At 42.0% G+C, this 15,305-nt stretch overlaps 1 protein-coding gene across 1 annotated transcript in view; it reads right to left on the bottom strand.

Annotated features, from left to right (window-relative positions):
- PIAS3 (protein inhibitor of activated STAT 3) overlaps positions 1-13,082 on the bottom strand; it is a 1,163,468-nt gene extending 1,150,386 nt beyond the window's left edge. The window contains exon 1 of the mRNA XM_044079722.1: positions 12,742-13,082. The gene's annotated coding sequence lies outside the window, so the exon portion shown is untranslated. The remainder of the gene's footprint in view (positions 1-12,741) is intronic.
- Between the last annotated feature and the right edge of the window lie 2,223 nt (positions 13,083-15,305).

Here is a 15,305-nt window from a genome sequence, read left to right as displayed (position 1 = left end):
GTAGATTCCATGGAAAGTAAGTACAACAGAAAAAAGTATCAGCTGTCTTTAGTGTTTTGGCTTTAAACTGTTGAAATTAGGGGGAGAATAAAGGTAAAGCAAACTGTTAATACAAAAATTTAGCAAAAAGATTATGAAGGTGATATTCAAATAATAATAGTCACTCCAAAAAGGATTAGGACTTCTAGGCTAGATATTTAAAAGCTATGGTAGAATGCTGCCATAGCAGGAAAAAGGCAACTGGGAGAGGTAAAAACAGAGGTCTTAATTCTTAATTCCAAAGTAAGGAGGTATGGTAAAAAAGACTAAGCAGAGGCAGTGGGTAGGGGTCTGCGTTTGGCTGCTAGACCTCTCATAGAAGTTACCAAATAAGAATAGTCAGTACTGGTACTGATGATAAAGTAGGTAAATTGAAAGCACTATTCTCTTGCACCATAGCCAAATTATGGAACTCCCTTCCACCCACAATTACCTCCGTACCATCATGCACCCACTTCAAAACTTTACTAAAAGCGCACCTAAAAACATGCTGGCTATGCCCTTGCAATTCCCACTCTAGTATCACCCACCCCATCCAACCACTACCTTTCTTTACACTCCACGAACTACCTTGATTATAGCAAGCTCAGATGCTCATAAGCCTAGTACTTATTATACAGCAGGAACTTCTTATTGTAACATTTGTTAATGTCTGTTATGTACTTCACAGATAAAGATTCTAGTTGTCTACTGATGTACTATGTTCTTCATCTGTAAATATGTTGTAAGTAATTGCTATGTTAAATTGTTAATCGCTATGTAATCCAATGTAACGACTGTCTGTTTATTTTAACTGTGGAGCTTTTCTCCCCGGGCCTCCGCTGAAAATGGACCTACGTCCAGTCGGGCACTCCCGGTCAACAAATGTAAATAAATAAATAAATAAATAAAATTGTAACATACATGAAACAATGCTTCTTTTGGAGTTTACTCTTAAAAAAGCCTTGCAAGCAAACAACTTCAGGGGCGTCTTCATATTTAGTAAGAGGAATTATTCTTTAGGTTTATGGCAGGGAGGGAGCACCCGGACCATTTTACATGAGTGGAGTCCAGCAGCTCTAAAAAAACGCAGCCCCAGTAGCAGGGAGAGGAGGACGCTAAGGAAGATTGCTGTACTAATGTTGTGTGATGTTTGCTTCCCCTCCCCAAAACCATATTTATCTACAGCCCCGCGGTAGTGGTGCTGTGGTAGCGTTGTTGCCTCACAGCAAGATGTTGTCATGTTTGATTCTCAGCTTTGTCGCATTCGATTCTCAGCAAGAGCATCTTCTGTGTGGAGGCATGCGTGAATGGGCGTGCCTTCATTGAAGGTTGTGCGTCAGGGCTGGTAACTCGGCACGTAAAAATCCACTACCAAATATTAGCGGATCGGAGTTCCGCTGTGGCAACCCCTAACTGGGATAAGCCGAAAGACACAACATCAATTTTGGCAATACATTTTCCATTGTCTTAGATAGCATATAGACACATATTTTATAATCATTTAAAATTGAAACAGATCTATATGAAGCTGGGTCTGAAATGTTTTTACCTTCTTCTGGTAATACTAACACCATATCTTTCCTCCAAGACAAACATCACATCTTTCTTCCAAGATGAGGGTACTCACCCATCTCTTTTAAATACATTTAGTAAAAACTTCCACATATTCACTGTTTTTTCCCTACCAAATTCTAGAATTTGACTGGAATATTCTATGTTCCTGGAGACTTCCCTGTTGATGGATTATGATTCACCATTTTTATCTCATCTCTTCCTGTTAAAGTATTAACTGTTGAACCTCATCTACCTCGAATCTTAACATAAAGTCTTCCATAAATATTTTCATTTATGCCTTTTCTTAGTTTCCAAGCTTCTCTTGTTTTAAACAAATGTTCAAATATCTCCAATATCTCTAACAGATCTCTGGTTATTTTTCATGTTATATGCTTCCTAAGTTTGGCAGCAATCCTTTCTACTCTGTTGCCTACGCCATTGTGCTAAAAGTTTTTGTGCTTCAGAGTTATCAGAAACAGCTGTGTGTCAGCAACCTTTTTAAACTACTATCCAAATACGCCTCTATTTTCCCTTAGCATTTTGCAGGTACTCCTATGCAATACTTTTATCGGTAGTTTGACAAAAGTTAGTCTGTGTACATATTTTATATGTTTCTGTGGTTCCCCTGCATTTGACTGAATATACTTTTGTTCTACAAATGTAGGGGACGTGATTTTATGTTGACAGGATGGCTGAAGAGAGAGAGAGAGAAAGTGTTAGGGTTAAGGTCAGGGGTGATTGAAGGACAGGTGGTGTGGGTTTGTGTGCGAGTTTGTGTATTTTAGTTTAGGGGATAGATGTAGTTGGTTTGTATCTCTTTGAAAATGTCTGTGTGCATCAGTCTGTCCTGTGTAGTGACAGTGTTATGGGACAGTTTTGATGACCTCAAGGTGTAGGGTTAGGGTATGCAGCCATTACCAAGGTGATATGGGGGGGGAGTGGATCAAACACACTGGGAACATGTTGCAGAATCAACAGATTTATTTATCTGGTACGTGACCTGGTAAAGGGCTAGACTAGTGACCATTTTCAGCCCAAACCCTTAATTTCTTAAGCAGGGTAGTGCTCCAATTCTGCTGTAGCAGGATAAAACTTAGCCTACAACCCAGTCAACCTTAGTTTGATTAGTTGGTTGGAGAATAAAAGGAATGACGAGGCTCTGCCTATCTGCCTTTGTGGGACTATTGAGAAAATAAGAAAAGGTCCTCCTCTTTCTGGCCATCTGCTATGATTTTTAAAAGGCCAATACTCTCTTCTGGATTCAAATGTGAGCCTTAAAAGTTGCTTCACTACGTCAATATTCAAAGTTCCTGCATTTATTTAATTCTATACAGTTTATATTTTTTTGACCATAGTTACTGTGTCACTGCCGCAACATTTACTCTAGTTGTCTTCTGAGATGTACCAAAATATGTTATATAATAAACAGCCACAACAAAATCAATAGTAATATGCCACAACTTGTACTTGAAAGACAACGCTGGACAGACACTGAAAGAGACATATGTTTTTGAGGCTACATTTATCTTCTTACTGGCACTAAAATGCAAACATTACTGAAGCACTGTAAGGGATTGTTATAGTTTTTAAACTTCGTAAAGGTATACTAAAGGGTTTCTACACCAACATGACTTTTGCATCCAATGATTCTTCCTGTAATTCAGTGTCCCCACAAAAAGATGCCATTATAGTATACCTCTCAACATCCTTGCACAAGAATTGTGGACAAACCAAAAATCAAGGACAATACATAACTGATATTCTAGTTCAATTACGTGTAAATAGAACAACAGGTTTTGCATAAACAGGATGTATGAAACTCTAACACTATAAACTATTTTTTTTTCTGTTAAATCACAAGGATTATAAACAACTTTATGACAGACAAAGCAAAAATGAGGGACAGCTGAGATGCATGCATTGTACAGTTCTTCCTTCTTTGGTATTAAGTTGGTACTCCCTGGACTACATGAAAAGAGACATGGAGGAGCTCTCTGATCACTTAGCACAGGCCGGTATGACCCTGACCCTGAGTAGCATCCTGCGCTCACCAAGAATGATACCACAGTATAAAGAAAAAATTATCAATTTCAACAATTGGCTAAGTTTCTGGTGTCATTCAAAGGGGATCCAGTGTCTGTCTGCCTGCCTAGTATGACATGCTCGACAAGCCACACTGCTTCGCTAGAGACGGCTTGCACCTGTCACCCTTAGGCTTTCGAATACTGGCCAAGGCTCTTGCCACCCCCATAGTGCCTTTTTTAGGCAAGGCTCAAAAGACAAACCCACCGCTGTAAATAGCACAAGTAACAAAAAATTGAGAGTAATGTTACTCATTGCCAGAAGTCTAAACCTCAAAATGCATGCACTCGAGGCACTCCTCAGTATGGAGAAAATCGATATATGTGCAGTAACAGAAACCTGGTTTAAGGCTCCAGAGAGCACCCCAGCACTACCAGGCTACAACTCATACCATACATTTCAGCCACAGAATCCGGCCCGAAATACAAAAGGCGGGGGCGTATCCATATTCATCAAGGATACCAACACCTCCAGGCTAGTGGCACAGCACAATGCTTCAGAGATCATCCACGTGCAACTAACAACGGGCAAAACTGCAATTCAAATTGTAGCTTGCTAAAGATCACCCACCATGTCCCAGGACCCCCATTCCGCATTTCTGGAAACATAAAGGTCCTACCAAACACCCTAATATTGGGTGATTGCAATAACTCTACCATTAATTGGGAGAACTACTCAAGTAATAACTCGCCTTGCCCAACACTTCCCAGAATTTATAAACTCAAAACGCCCTGGATCAACAGGTCAACACTCCCACCAGAGGTGACAACATATATGACCTGGTCATCACCAACATGGGCGACCGGTGTTCCACACCAGAGGTCAACTCCTCACTGGTTAGATCTGACCATAAACAAATCACTTTGGATATCCACATTCTGCCCCCCACCCCGGACAAGAAAACCACCATGAAAAACTTTTCAAAAGCAAACTTCACGTTACTTAAGACAGAGGTGGAAAGTTTCAAAGCCCCCATGCTAAAGGATAATGCAGTCCAAGCTGCAAAATCCTTTACTAATGCATTCTACGGGCACCTACAAGAATGCATGGATCTTGCAATCCCAAGCAAAACCAAGACTCGCTCCTCCAAGAAAAGGACACCTGGTGGACCCCTGCCATAAACAAACTATACAACATGAGGAGGAAACTAGTACAGAATAAGAGTAAAATCCCAAGAAGGGCAACCCTCTCCTCCTCCCAACAAATTCCAACACATGTGAGAGATGCAACCATATAGCCAAACTGGAGGCTAAGCTCTCTCAACTCAGTACTGGCGTAACCAGTCAGGAGGAGAAGGAAACTACACTCACTACAATTCCAGTCTCACATAGACCTACCACGACAGCAAACCAAACACATAAACACACAAAAACATACTCGGAGGCTCTAAATAAAAATCTGCCTAAGCAGCAGAGAACTCCAAAGCAGACACCCAAGCAACTGCTACCCCAAAACAAAACACGTGCAACACATAGCTCACAAAGCCAGTGTGCCAGTCACAGCCCTTAAGGCTAAACAACACACCTGATAGACTTGTAATAGGTGACTATCGTCAGGCACACTGACATCCCGCTCACCAGGCTGAACAAGGAGAAGATCACGGTGAGCTGCCTGTCGGGCGCTAGGATCCGCCACATAACACAAGCACTCAGGTCACTCCAAGGCAAGTACAAATATGACTCGGTCATTGTCCATGCTGGTGTGAATGACCTGAGACGTACCTCCCTGGACTACATGAAAAGAGACAGAGGAGCTCTCTGAGCATGTAGCCCAGGCCGGTATGACCCTGACCTTGAGTAGCATCTTACCTTCACCAAGAATGATGCCACAATATGAAGACAAGATGATCAATTTCAACAATTGGCTTAAGTATTGGTGTCATTCAAAGGGGATCCAATGCCTGTCAGCCTGGGATGACATGCTCGACAAGCCACGATGCTTTGCTAGGGACAGTTTGCACCTGTCACCCCTGGGCGTTCGGATATTGGCAAAGGCTCTTGCCACCCCCATAGTGCCTTTTTTAGGCAAGGCTCAAAAGACAAACCCACCTCCATAGGTATCACAAGGGATAAGAAACTAAGAGTAATGCTACTCAACACCAGAAGTCTAAACCTCAAGATGCACGCACTCAAAACTCTCCTTAGCATGGAGAACATCGATATCTGTGCAGTAACAGAAACCTGGTTCAAGGCTCCCGAGAACACCCTAGCACTACCAGGTTATACCTCATACCATGCTTTTCGGACCCAAAACTTGGACCGAACCACAAAAGGAGGGGGAGTATCAATATTCGTCAAAGATACCCACACCTCCAGGTTGGTGGCACACCACGAAGCATCAGAGACTATCCATGTGCAACTAACAGTGGGTAAAACTGCCTTCCAGTTTATAGCCTGCTACAGACCACCCTCCCAAACCCAGGAACCCCACTCGGCCTTCATGAGAACACTGGAAAATATGAAGGTCTCTCCAAACACCATTACATTGGGTGACTTCAACTACACAAACATAGACTGGGAACATTACTCTAGCTCCAACACCCTAGCCCAAAGGTTCCTAGAATTTATAAACTCAAATGCTATAGAACAACTTGTTACCACTCCCACAAGAGGGGAAAACATACTGGACTGATCATCACCAACATGGGGGCTCTATGCTCCAGACCAGAAGTGTATCCTTCACTGGTAAGATCAGACCATAAACTAATCTCACTGGATATTCACATCCCGACCCCACCCACTGCCCAGAAAACCACAGTGAAAAACTTCTCTAAAGCAAATTTCACACTCCTCAAAACTGAGGTGGAATCCTTCAAAGCCCCTGGGCCTGTGGAAAATACGGCCCAGACTGCAGAATCCTTTACAAACGCATTCTATGAACACCATCAGGAATGCATGGATCATGCAATCCCAAATAAAACCAAGATCCAATCCTCCAAAGGCAGGCGTCCTGTCTGGTGGACCCCAGCCATAAACAAACTATACAATAGAAAGAGGAAGCTACTAAATGATACAGCAAAATCCCAAAAAGGGAAGGCATCTCTGATCAGTATTAGCAAAAAACTACGGGCACTCATAAAATCGTCTAAGGCCAGCTTCGAGAGAAAACTGCACAGGACACTAAGGATAATCACAAGGCTTTCTTTAGTTATGTTAGGAACCTGGGTGGGACTTCCCAGATATGCTCAGAATTAGTCCAAAATGACAAAAAATACACCGAACCCACAGACATTGCCAACATCCTAGCTGACAGGTTCAGCGCAAACTTCTCCCCCCCTCCCCACCAAAAGGGCAAATATCTATCCCAGCAGAGTGCTGCCCCCCTGACATCTCAGATGCACAGGTAAGAGCCGCCCTCTCCAAAGCAAAAAACACAGCATCAATGGGACCAGACAGTGTCCCGGGCTGCGTCCTACATGAACTCCAAGAAGAGCTAAACCCAAACATAAAACTACTGTTCAATCTCAGCCTGACTACAGGATATGTACCCAAAGAGTGGTGTACAGCAACACTGGTCCCTCTCCACAAAGGTGGTGCCTCAACGGATCCTGGAAACTATCGCCCCATAAGCCTGACTAGCTTGGTCTGCAAAGCTATGGAAAGGATCATCATGGACCTCATAAATAAAGATATTGGGGACCTACAGACACTGGATCCGACCCAGTTCGGCTTTGTTAAGGGCAGATCCTGCCTCTTAAACCTGGTCGATTTCTTTGAAACAGTCACCAAGGCCATTGACGAGGGGAAGGTGGTCCACACAGCCTACCTGGACCTCGCAAAAGCCTCTGATACAATACCCAACTCGGGCATTATAGATAAGCTCACCAGTTTAAATATAAACCCCTATGTCACTAGATGGGTTGCAAACTGGCTCAAGGACAGAACCCACATGGTTAGAATTGCTGGAGCCATGTCAGACTCCAAACCAGTTACAAATGGCATCCCACAAGGCTCAGTCCTGGGACCTCTCTTGTTCGGTATATATTTCTCGGAGGTACAGGCCAACACGGAAGGACTGTGGCTGACCAAGTTCGCAGATGACTGCAAACTAGGCACCATAATCGACTCTCCAGCCGACACAAGTATCCTACAAAAGGGCCTCATAGAAACAGACAATTGGTGCCACAGCCATGGCCTCAAGCTAAACTCCAAGTGTATAGTCATCCCCTTTGGCAAAAACAAAGTGCCCACAAATTACCACATAGGTGGTAATCCATTAAGTACAGAAGAAGTAATTAGGGACCTGGGAACCCAAGTTGATAGCAATCTCTCATTTGAAAACCACGTGGCCAAAGTGGTTAGAAAAACATTTTATATAGCCCACCTAATCATGAAGGGATTCACATCTAGATCAGGGGAGATCATCGTGCCTCTTTACTCATCCCTCATCAGGCCCATAACTGAGTACAATGCCCCTTTTGGGATGTACCTTACCAGACACCTGCAGCAACTGGAAAGACCCCAAAAGTACCTCACCAAGAGGATCAAAGGGCTCAAACAGATGCCATATGCGGCCCGGTTAAAGAAACTCCAGCTCTACTCAGTGGCATACCGCCTGCTCAGAGGCGATCTGTGCCTGACGTATAAAGCCATGTCCAACCTGGAATTAATGAACATGCTGCACCTCAGAAAATCCAAATCCCATCGAGCTACGCGCTCGAGAGACTTGAACCTCAGCAGTGAAATAAATAGGACATGCTGGAGGGACAGATTTATAACCCAGAGGCTCCCTTCACTCTGGAATAAAATCCCAGTCCAGGTTAGGCAGAGTCCCTCATTGACTCTCTTCAAGAGGAATCTTGATGTGTGGATGGGAGATCGTAGGTTTACTCCGAGTATCACTTCTGTGTCACTGTTAGACAGAGGCACAGTATACTAACCTCGAAAAAGGGCATAACAAAATTCATTTAAAATGGGTGGCGAAAGCCAAACACACTCTGGCTAGGCTTATAAATGTCCTAGGGCAGATAGCCTAGTATGAACCTATGAACCTAATCCCTGATCAGTATCAGCAAGAAACTACGATCCCTCATAAAATCATCCAAGGTGAGCTTTGAAAGAAAAATTGCCAAGGACTCCAAAGATAACCACAAGGCATTTTTTAGCTATGTCAAGAATCTAAGTGGCAATGCTCAGATCTGCTCGGAGTTGGTGCAGAATGACACAAAATACACTGAACCGACCGATATCACCAACATCCTGGCAGACAGGTTCAGTGCAAACTTCAACCCCTCTCACCCCCAAAAGGGCCCATAACCATACCAGAAAAAATGTACAGCCCCTGAAATCACAGACACTCAGGTTAAAACAGCCCTCTCCAAAGCCAAAAACACATCATCAATGGGACCGGACAGTGTTGTGCTCAAAGACGAACTAACCCCCTCACCTAAACACACTGTTCAAACTCAGCCTCTCCACAGGCTACATACCCATAGAGTGGCGCACAGCAACTGTTATTCCGCTTCACAAAGGTGGATCCACAACAGACCCCAGAACTATCATCCTATATGCCTGACTAGCTTGATCTGCAACTCCTTAAAAGAGAAATTGGGAACCTCCAAACACTGGACCCTACCCACTTCGGCTTTGTTAAGGGCAGATCATGCCTCCTAAACCTAGTGGATTTCTTTGAGACAGTTACCAAGGCTATAGACGAGGGAAAGATGGTACACATAGCCTACCTAGACCTCGCAAAGGCCTTCAACACCATTCCCCATTCTGGTGTTATAGACAAGCTCACCAGCCTGAACATAAACCCCTACGTCACAAGATGGTTTGCCAACTGGCTCACGGACAGAACCCACATGGTGAGAGTTGTGGGAGCTAGGTCCGACTCTAAACCGGTTATAAGTGGCATTCCCCAAGGCTCTGTCCTAGGACTCCTCCTGTTTGGCATATACTTCTCAGAGGTACAGGCAAGCACAGGAGGACTATGGCTGACCAAGTATGCAGATGACTGCAAACTAGGAGCTATAACTGACTCTCCAGCTGACACAGACATCCTCCAAAAGGGTCTCACTGACACGGATACCTGGTGTCAAAATCATGTTCTCAAGCTAAATGCCAAAAAGTGCATAGTCATCCCCTTTGGAAAAAACAAAGTACCCACAAACTACCACATAGGTGGTAGTCCATACGGAAGATGTAATAAGGGATCTGGGGACCCAAGTAGATAGTAATCTCTCCTTTGATAATCACATTGCCAAAGTGGTTAGAAAATCCTTCTATGTGGCCCACCTAATCACAAAAGGGTTCGCATCCAGATCAAAAGAGGTCATTGTGCTCCTCTACTCATCAGACCCATCATAGAGTACAACGCCCCATTTGGGATGTACCTTACAAGACACCTGCAACAGCTGGAAAGACCACAAAAGTACCTCACCAAGAGGATCACTGGCCTCAAACAGATGCCCTATGCAGCTCGACTGAAGAAACAGCTGTACTCTGTTGCATACCGCCTACTCAGAGATGATCTCTGCCTGACATACAAGGCCATGTCCAACCCAGAATTGATGGGACATGCTCCACCTAAAGAAAACCATAGCCCCTTGAGCCACACACAACAATAAATAGGACGTGCTGGAGGGACAGATCCCTGTCCCAGAGACTTCCCATGCTTTGGAACAAGATTCCAATGTACATTAAGCAGAGCTCCTTGCTAACACTCCTCAAGAGAAACCTTGACGAGTGGGTGGGAAACAGAAAGTTTACCCCGGGGATCACTTCAGTGGCTCTGCTGGACAGAGGCACAGGTAACTAATCTAAGGGGGCGGCAAAAGCAAACACATTCTGGCTAGGCTTTTAAATGCCTTCAGGAAGATAGCCTAGTACCTACCTATGAACCTATTAAGGCCACACTGACCAAGCAGGGAAGTGGCCTGAAAGCAGTCTGTGAAAAGAAATGAGGAAAATGCCAGTAATCTTTGGTTTTTATAACAGCATCCTGTTGACTTCTACTGATTAGGAATGTTTAGCCGAACACCAAGTAACACTCTTGCTTTTGCAAGAGCAATTCATATCCATGACAGACTGTATGTGGAGGAGGAAAAATCAGCTACAAAAAGAAGAAAAATTAAAATCTGTTCCACTGTAAACAACAAAAGCAGTAAAACTCTGCTTAGGAATTTACAGCTAGAAATACAATTAGTGTTACTGTTAAAATCTGATATCTATCTCAAACTGCTCAACGACAGCCCAAGACGATAGGTAGTACTGATTTAGACAAGAAGGGAAAATGACAAAGGTAGTGCTGTGACACAGAGGGATAAAGCCCTAAGGCCCTGTGACCCAGCTTGGGTGTTTGAGGTACAGTCAAGGGGAATGGATGTGATTATGGGGGGAGGCAGGACAGGACATTCACCTTGTTGCTCCCTGAGGGGAGGCATGGTCCATAAAGTTAGGAGTAGCCCTAGGACTGTCCTGGGAAGAGTGTACGGAAAATGGAAAGATTCAAAGGGTAGGCCATGAGAACTCATTCCTCCCATCTCCCCTTCACTGGGGGGGGGGGGGTCAGTGAAACATTTTTTGTACTATTACCACTTACAATAGCCTCTTCCGCGGTGGTGCAGCGGTAGCATTGTTGCCTCACAGCAAGAGGTTCTCCCGTTCGATTCTCGGCTGGAGTGCGGGGAGTGCCTTCTGTGTGGAGTCTGCATGTCCTCCCAGCAGTTGGGTGGGCATTCGAAAGACATGCGTAAATGGGCGTGCCTTCGTTGAAGGTTGAACGTCGAGCTGGCACCTTGGCTTTCGTGAAAATCTACTGCCAATCGTTAGCGGACCGGAGTTCCGATGTGGCGACCCTAACTGGGAAAAGCCGAAAGACAACAACAACCACTTATAATAGCCTAGTAAACTCCTATGACCATGTCACATTAGTTTGTGGGTTATACACACATTATGTCTTCATTTTTGTGTTCTGCATACATTAGGTCATTTTTTTATATTTTATCTTATCCAATTCTTTTCAGTCAAATCACACAATTTGCAAGCAGAAATTGTGTGGCTCAAACACATGACTATAGTATGAAGCTTATTATCAGCAAACAGCCTTAAACCTTTGAGCTGAATTACCAGATTGTAATTAGCTACAAAACACTGTGTACTTATCTGGTTACCTAACATATATATATAACACTGCACACTAGAAACAATACAACTAACCGAGACAAAGTAACACATTTTGATAAACAAGAACCCATATCCATCTCAGGATTATCAAGCTGGACTCACAAGCCACACAAAAACACAGGCAAATGTATAAATTGAAAGCCACATGAAACCAGTGTAGAGATTTGCAAATATGAATTTCCGAAAACTGCACTCAGACCACATAAGTCCTACCAATCTGAATTCCACAAGCGGCACAGAACAACAATAGTTAACATAATCAAACTTCCGTAACAACTCTCAAAAGCTGAAGGTTCTACCTCATACACAAAGATCATTATCGTTTGTGAATGGACAGAATAAAAAAGAAGGGGAAAAAAACACCCAAAGCCCACCACCACAAGTTTACTGACAATACTTCTGAGTCCATGAGGATGTAATGGAAGAATATTATATGGTCAGATGGTTTCATTTTTACTGATATTTTTTTAATAATCATACAAATACAAGAATTCTACACAAGCTAAAGAATTATCCTAAAATATTTTCTTTTTATAAAAATGCATTCTATTCTAATAAATAAAAACAATTCAGGAAAAGTCTGGTTATAAAAGCAATTCTGCAGTGCAAAAGTTAAAACACTACAAAACCTGCACACCCACAACTTTATGCATGCTATACCCACAACTTTATGCATGCTATACAATCAGTGAAAATCTGTGTACTTAATAAAGGATTTTCGACTGGAAACACAGTCTACTCTGCTTGGATTACTTTTGAATACTTAGTAATTCTGTACAATATTTCAGATTATATATTTTTTGTTTTTTTTTTTCACTTAGGACGAGTTTAAATTCGCTACTTCTACTACCATTATCTGATTTGATTACTATACAGTGATTAACTAGATAAATATGGATTGAAAATCTTCCACACAGAGAAGTTTCTTACACTGTTTTATAATCAGTGAAATTCTTACCTTGTTTCATTAGCAATCCAGAAAGAGCAGGACCCAGGAAAGTGGCAAAAGAAGGCATGTTTAAAAACAACTCCAGTCTTTCAGAGGTGACTGAGACTTTCAGCTGTGCCATCATGTGTTAAAAATAAGACTAAGGGTGAATCAGGGAATCATTTCACCCAGAAGGAATAAGGGCTTATGATAAAAATATAAAAAAGTACCAAAATCCTGAATCAATGCAGTACTTTATCGCAAAATAAAAGAATTATTAGAAAAGAAAAAAAAAAAAACACAAATCCACATTGAAAGCTGGTTACTTAGTTCTTGAAGTAAAACATCCTCTTTGTTATCCCACAATTCTGTGTAATGGGGAGGACATGACTAGAGGTGGAGACTCAAATTCTCACTTCCTGTTTGGGGGATGGGAGGCATCATCTTTTGTTTAAAGATCTGCAAGACTCAAAGGCAATGTTCTGAATCATGTGATGAAGGCAAATAAGCAGTGAATTGAAACTAGCACATAGCTCTCCCTTCAGTATGGTAAAAAAACAAATGTCTTTCTGCTTTCAAGATATTAAACTGTGTTACCTTACTCTTGCAGTAAAAAGGGAATAAAATACCTGACTGTGACTGAAGTAAAATTATTTTTTTTTAAAGCAAGACTTAAATCTAGCCATAGAAATGCAAATCCTTTGTACTGGTTTGTGGTTTGGGCTGCCCTGTAAAATCTCACATTTCAGTTTAAAAAAAAAAAATGAAAAAAATAATTACCCATCTATAGCCTCCCCCTCCACCACTCATGTGACACACACACACACACACACACACACATGTTACATCATTAGGTCATTCTTCTGTGCCAGTTAAGAATCAGGAACAAAGCTGAAAGTAATCAAACAGAATGTCCCACGTCAGAAAAAGAAAGTATTGGCATCATTCATGTGTAAGTTTACTGGACAAGAATTTGCATTAACAAAGATTTTCTGAAGAGGAAGAGCAATGTAACTATAAATGTGTCATTTTAAGTGATTTTATTCCTTAGTTTTTTGCTTCTTTTATATGGGAATTAAGCAACATTTGAGAGAAAATCAGGAATATGATAAACATCTTTTTCATGCATTTCCCAGCAAAATGAGGTAGTATACCAGATGTTGGGGGGAGGGGGGGGGCACTGATGATAAGGACCCTGACTCACCCTGTGAGCTAAAAGCACTCACTGAAGACAAAATCCCCACAGCACAAAGATATGTACAGTTTATTACAGTAGCCAGTTTGCATGAGGAGCCTGTACTTAGCACACACAGAATGTCCAGATTTTTGCCTCATATTTTTAGTCTATTCCTCATAAAATTTGTGGTTTTCTGGCAAATCGCTGAAGCTTGAAGTCACTAAATAATGACATTCATTTGAGTTGCAGACTTCATATCGTTTAGAAAATACATGCTAATTCAAAACCTGTCATTCTAGCAACTTTGTAAGTTTGTATTAGCGATATTTAAAACCTGTTCCTGTTTTTGAGCTTTTGTCCCCCCAAAATTTTAGGCTTTGTCCAGATTTCTTGCACTAAGAGGTTGAGAGGTATGCGGAGAACATAAAAACTGCACTTGGACTATAAGCAAATGCCAGGCTCGAACCCTAGATGGTGGAGTTGAGAGGTAATAGCACACATTATTACATACATACAGCACGTAGATCGATTGCTGACACTGCAATGCAGCACAAATGGGGTGCTGCACCCCTCAGTGTATCATCCTTTGGATGAAATGTTAAACCGAGGTCCCATCAGCCTTCGAGTTAGTGGTTGCTCAGTCGCCCATGGTACCTATCGAAAAGAGTAGGGGAAGTTCTCCAATGCCATGGCCAGATTTTCCTTAGAAGTATGAATCCCACCTCAGGTATCCTTAAAAAGGGGCTACTATCCTAGTGGGACTAACCCAGTTAACAAAGGATAAATAAATAAATAAGAAATACATCTAGAGTGCTTCCACTCCAGATTTCTGAGGTACTAAGTAAGAGAGATGCACTTACATCATGAAAAAGCCTCAGGTCATAGATGCAAAACTGAGAGATAGTTTTACGACAAGGTTGACATATGTGGATCTATTCTGTGAATTATACAGCTTGACTACAGTATATTGTGATATACTTCTGAAAAGATGAGAAGCACATAACAGTGGAGATACATTTTGCTGAATTAAATGGATTCACACTAAATATAGTATTTATCTAGCTTACCCTAAATCAGCTTATTAAAAAAATAATTCTCTTTGTTAGTGTATCCCTGTAATTCTCTGAATTTCATTTACTTTTATAGTTAGAAATGCTCTGAAGTTAGAACAGAGTACTATTGGTTGATGGAATGAGGTCTGACAGCCCGCAGGAAAGTATGGTTGTATATGCAGACAGCTGCTTCAAGGGATGCACGGTGCATAATGCATTTTGGTTTGTGACAATAAATGTAAAGTTATCATTAGATTATGTGACATATATGCTGTTTATTTAATGTTTTTTTTCCTGCCCTATAAACATATGTTGTTTGTCCATCTATATTGCCCCATCTTTTGCCAACACCACGAGAAAGGATT

This window comes from Protopterus annectens, chromosome 8.part0, assembly GCF_019279795.1.
Source record: "Protopterus annectens isolate FY-2018-M chromosome 8.part0, PAN1.0, whole genome shotgun sequence".
Taxonomy (NCBI): domain Eukaryota; kingdom Metazoa; phylum Chordata; order Ceratodontiformes; family Protopteridae; genus Protopterus; species Protopterus annectens.
The sequence above is the reverse complement of the archived record's forward strand: the minus strand, read 5'-3'. Positions and strand labels throughout refer to the sequence as shown.